General features: G+C 42.8%; 1 long non-coding RNA gene across 1 annotated transcript in view; it reads left to right on the forward strand.

The window, feature by feature from the left end:
* Positions 1-5,018, forward strand: part of LOC311592920 — a 130,186-nt gene extending 125,168 nt beyond the window's left edge. Inside the window, exon 6 of the long non-coding RNA XR_014777542.1 lies at positions 3,989-5,018. This is a non-coding gene — a long non-coding RNA (uncharacterized lncRNA). The remainder of the gene's footprint in view (positions 1-3,988) is intronic.
* The last annotated feature ends 982 nt before the right edge of the window (positions 5,019-6,000 follow it).

Genomic DNA, 6,000 nt, shown 5'->3' on the forward strand with positions numbered 1-6,000 from the left:
TGGAGCTGGCTTACAGTTCAGAGGTTTTAGCCCATTATCTTCATGGTAGGAAACATGGTGGTACACAGGCAGACATGGGGCTGGGGCTGCTGAGAATCCTAGATCCTGATTTATAGATAGCATTAAGATCAAGACCCTGAACCTGGCTTGAACACTTGAAACCTCAAAGCTTACCCCTAGTGACACACTTCCTCCTACAAGGCCACCCTCCTAATAGCGCCACTCCCTATGAGCCTATGGGGACCATCTTCACTCAAAGCACCACAACCAGATACACACAAAACTTTAAAGATAGTAAAGGTAAGTACAAATTGTGCTGAGGAGATGCTTTACTTCTCTGGGTAAAGCACTTATAGTACACTAGTATGAAGACCCGAGTACGTCTAGATGCATCTAGAATCCCAGCATTGCTGTTATGAAATGGGAGGTAGAGACAGGAGGATCATTAGACGCTTATAGGCTTACACTTGGAGCCAGCACACACAGCAGTGACCAACGGGAGATCCTGTCTCAGACAGGGCAGAAGGTGGCTATGGACACTTGAAATTTGAAAGTGTCTTCTGACACATGTGTGCCCATACCGTTCTCCCACATACACATACAGATAAATCATTAAAAAAAAATAAAAGTCAGAATCTACATAAATCATTTAAAATATAAAACAACCCAAAACCATTAGCACTAAAAATTTTAGTATATGTCTATGGAAGTCATAGAACAAAAGAGACTCATAATAAAGTATTGTCCTCTATTTTCAAACACAAAGCAAGATCTATATTCTCCTCATTTCTTGATGCCTGTTGAGGACATGGTGTTTTTGCAGCCCCTGTTGAGTATCCCAGAGGATGTGTTGATCCTGCCACATGTTTTCATCATTGATAATATGCTGGAGGAAAATATTAGTCTGGAAGTTCTCACGCATTGCTTACCTGTGCATTGAAAATAAAATCTTAGTGCTGGGGATTAACCCATGACATTGCCCATGCTAAGAGAGGGCTCTACCACCAAGCTACATCCTCACCCACAGTTCTAGCTTTAGATGATTACAGTGATGGCCTGATATAGTCAGCTTGACTGAGAGGAAGGAATCTAATTCAAATAGTCTTCCTTCCCTGCCCTGCTCTCCTTGCCCTCCCCTGGCCTCCTCTCTTCTCTGCCCCCCTTGTCTTCATTCTCTGTTCCTTTCCTTTTCTTTCTTTCCTTCCATCTCCCCTCCCTGCCTCTCTTTTCTATCCTTCTTTAGCTGTTTCCCAAAATGTAAATAGTGAAAGTGTGAATGAGCTATTAACAGATGGCTTCATCAAACAATACAATTAAGTGGTGATGCTCTGAAGGTCCAAATATATGCCAGAAGACAAGTGAGAAAAATATCTTTGCATGTTCTGAAAATAGGCCCTTGCTGCTTGGGTTTGCATTTGGAGAATTGAGCCAACTCATGACTCTCTCACCACTTAAGCAAAAACATAGTAGATTACTCTCTAAGTAAGATAACGCAAAATGTCTATGAGAAGGTAAAACATCATACCTTTCCCTCATATGTAGAATGTAGACTTAACTATGTGTATCTCTGTACACACATATCAATGAATGCATGTATGTATATGATAAAAGCCAGAGGGGCTGGGAAGAGTGTGAGAGGAGCGGTGGGGGAGGATGGCATGCAGTGGGGGCAAATAAAAGCAACATACAATGGTATATGTGTACGATAATCTTAATAATACCAGCCATTTTTGATGATGTTAGCTTAAAAAATATAATAAAAAAACCAAAAGGCTTCTACACATCCGGGTTCTGGAATTATCCTGTGTGTCCATGAACAGATGCACAGAGAAAGCCCAGTACATATACAAACTGGACTTGTATTCAGCCATAAAGAAGACTGTGTTATTTCCAGAAAAGACAAGGCTTGAACTATATATCATAATGTTAGGAAGACAGATGTTGCGTGTTTTTTCTCATATGAGGAATTTAAATGAAAAATGTATACAAATACGCTGTGAACTAGAAGTGGGGCTATCTGAGGAGGAGGGAGACAAATGGAGGAAGAGGAAAAAAGAGTGGGTGATGGGGTGAATATGACTAGAGCGCATGGCAGAATTTCATGAAAATGTCACAATGTACAGTGAATACATGCTAACTAAAATTACTGAGATGAAAATGGTTCTAATGATGACAAAGATGTTGAAAGCGCACATGAATATTTTTGGATAAGATCATTGAAAGATGACAGAGTGGGAAAGTACCATTTTTTTTATATGGATAGGGTTTTACATCTAGTGGAAATAGCTAAATTAAGTGTTGTGACTAAAAATGACTAGTTCATGTGTACTACTAGGGCTTTATACATTTGTACATTGGCATTCTGAGAAGGAAAATGGAGCCACTTTGTATATCAAGGGCTAGCTGATAATTAGACATAGGTAACACTCACTTTTTCACATTGAGATTTGGCCTGGTTTGAGCAGTTTGCTGATGGGTACAGTGGAAGGCTCTATAACGGATGCTGTGCTAGCTACTTGTCTCATTACTGCAACAAGATGCCTGACAAAGGCAACTTAAGGAAGGGTTTATTTCACTTATACTTCCATATTACTATTCATCACCAAAGGAAGTCAGGGCAAGAACTCAAACTGTGTGCAGGAGCTGATGGAGAGGCCGTGGAGAAGAGCTGCTTATGGGCTTGCTCCTCTGCTCTTACGGCAGCACCACCTGCTTTGAATGCTCTAAGGACACCTTGAGGAAACTTCTATATAAGTACATCAGTCTGCATGCAAAGCACCTCCTGCAGGCTCTATTGCAGCCACAACAGCTTCAAAAGCATGTGCTGCATGTTTTGCCATTAAAATATAGGTAACTTCGAGATGCCTCTGAAGACATCTTTGCCAAGAACAGAGGGGTGGCCCTACACCCATTGTACTGCTGTCAATCAGATCTGTGACTACTGGTGCAAGTGCAAACTTTCATTTGTGAGAGGAAATTTTGTGATCGTGCAATCATGCGTGCAGTCATGGTCTCCCATGTGCATGGGGTCTGTGCCATGCTTGGCACAAATGCGATCTGTCCCTCGTTTCCATTCACTCATCCTATATAATTACAACACGTTGCAAGGTCTGCCATGATGGCGTGCATATGGAAGCAGGCTGTCCAGCTCAGTTCAGTGAGGGCAGCTGGGAGAAAACCTTCCCGTGCATTCACCTGATGCTGCAAAAGCTAGTCGCAAGTACAGTTCTCCTCAAGGATGATATTTTCTAGCCTACCTTTGAGTTTCTTTAGTGATATAGTAGACTGAGCTGGCAACAGAAAGGAAAGGGAGCCAGGGTAGGAATGGGAGAAGAGGCAGCTGCAGCAGGGAAGGCCATGGCAGTGCTAGCTTGTCAACAGTGGTAAGAGGCAGCTAAAGAGCTCGAGAGAGACACTGAGGCAGACAGACAAAGATGAGATGGAGGAAGTAGAGGGCTGAGAAGGAGTGGAGAACTGTGGCTGAAGAAAAATAGAATCTGTAAAGGGACAAAGGAGGCAAACTGTAGGCCTTGGCCATATAGGAGAGTTTTACAGAACAGCTAAGTTCTAAGAGCCTGGGGTCTCAGACACCGTAGATCTGAGAGCTTTTGTCAAAGGCTGAGGATTCCTACACTCAAATGCCTGAGATTTGGACATATATCATAGTTTTAGCATCTGAAGCCTGTAGGAGAGTTATAACACTAGACGGTGCCACCTACTGCTGATTGTGAGCTCTATTGTGTGTGTGTGTGTGTGTGTGTGTGTGTGTGTGTGTGTGTGTGTGTTGTGACCATATTGAAAGAAGCCAAGAATTACCAAGACCGCCAAATACCAGAGTTATTGGGGCCCAGAATGACATGCCTCCAACTACATACCTAGAGCAATACATATGTTTCTGGCAAGCCTATGCCCTAGGTCTTTCACACTTGCTCAGGATGGCCAGCAGTGGAAGAGACCTTCTTCTTACCTACCTGTGACTCCTATCTAGGTAGAGCAAAACGGACCCCAGCCTGAAGATTGGTAGTAACTACAAAAGAAGCACGAGTTGGTGGTTAAGCCAAGAGAAGGGGTTCTGTTACTCTCTCCCCCTGGTCCTGGCATCCTTTCCTTTGTGACTCTTCTCTACCAAAGCAACTTTCCAGCTAAGAGAAACATAAAAGTATGTGCTATGGTTTTCCATTGCTGGAAAAAAAAAGATGTCTTGTACCAACTGGACACAATATATTCTTCTAGCTCAGGAGTCAATGGGACTGCCATGATCAGGTGGGGATTTGCGCTTGGTTTGATGTCCTCATGAAGTTGTGACTTGGGAAGCTTGCTGAGCCTGGCTGATTATTCACATTTATGGGAGTCAGCCAACTTTACTGGTTGATCTGAGGTAGGGTGGTAGGGAAGAACTGTGCTACATCCACACTTCCTGGATTTTGGTTAATGTTCCCTTTGTATCCCAAGACCTTGCCAAGGATACTTCTTACTCTACATTGAAATAGCTCTGAAACTTGATGAGACTTTTCCTATTTTTGATGACTTTCACTATTTTGAAATATACTGGACAGATATTTTGTAGCAGTTTCTGTAGTGAGGTTTGCTTGAGGTTTTTCTTGTGATTAGATTAGAAATTAGGATTTTGGACAAAGTACTATAGAGGTAAAATGTTGTTTCCATTCCTACCATATCAAGAATCAACATGCTTCCAGGGGTCCTGCTCAAACTACGGCACCAGCCAAGGACAATACGTGCAGTAAACTTTAAACCCCTACCCGGATCGAGCCAATGGATAGGACATTCTCCACAGTTGAGTGGAAAGTGGGGTCTGACTTTCACATGAACTCTGGTGCCCCATATTTGACCACATCCCTTGGATGGGGAGACCTGGTAGCACTCAGAGGAAGGATAGCAGGCTACCAAGAAGAGACTTGATACCCTATGAGCATATAAAGGGGGAGGAAGTCCCCCTCAGTCACAGTCATAGGGAAGGGGAGTAAGGGGAAAATGGGAAGGAGGGAGGAATGGGAGGATACAAGGGAGGGGATAACCATTGAGATGTAATATGAATAAATTAATAAAAAAAGAATCAACATGCTTTATCATTGAATTGAGCTTATCAATGAATCTCATATAAGAACTTATTTTTAATTATATAAACTGTTATTAGGAAGAACAAATTTATTAATTTCTGAAAATTATTCCAGAAAAACTTTAAAGATTTGTTTTTACATGTGTGTGTGTGTGTATGTGTGTGTGTGTGTGTGTGTGTGTGTGTGTGTGTGTGTGTGTGTGTGTGTGATGCATGTGCAGGCACCTGTACAGGCCAGAAGCTATGCCTCTGAAGCTGGAGCTATACAGTGCTATCAGCCACCCAATGTGCTGAGTTCTGTTCCAGAGAACAGGCAACAGTCTGGTTCTCTGTTCTCTGGAAGAGCAATGAGCATGCTCAGCTACTGAGCCACCATCTCTCAAGGCCCTAAACTGTTTTAAAAATATGTTTGTTTATTTAGTGTGTGCATTTGCCATGGTGTGTAAGGCAGCCAGAGGACAACTTGTGGAAGTCTGTTCTCTGCTTCCCTAGGCCTGGCAGGCTTGGCTGCAGGGCTTTGCCATTGAGCCACCTCAGAGCCCTGAATTTCTTCAAATTCTAAGAGAAGTTCCTTCTGTTTTAATAAAGGTTTTATTTCATTTTAAATTCTATGTTTATGTGAATGTTGTTTCTGTGTATGTGCTCACAGAGACAGATGCCTAGAGGCCAGAAGAGGCTTTTGGATACCTTGCAGCTGGAGCTACAGAGAAGTTGTGAGCCTCCCGGGGTGGGTGCTGGGAACCACCATGGAGCCATTCCTCCAGCCCAAATTTCACTGTTAAATACAGAAGGTGTGAGATCTTAAGTGGATTAGTTATTACAAGAATGAAAACTAAGGGCCAGAGAGATGGCTCAGAGGTTAAGAGCAGGGTCTGCTCTTCCAGAGGTCCTGAGTTCAATTCCCAGCAACCACATGGTGGCTC

The sequence above is a fragment of the Acomys minous genome, assembly GCF_964271855.1.
Source record: "Acomys minous genome assembly, chromosome: 1".
NCBI lineage: Eukaryota > Metazoa > Chordata > Mammalia > Rodentia > Muridae > Acomys > Acomys minous.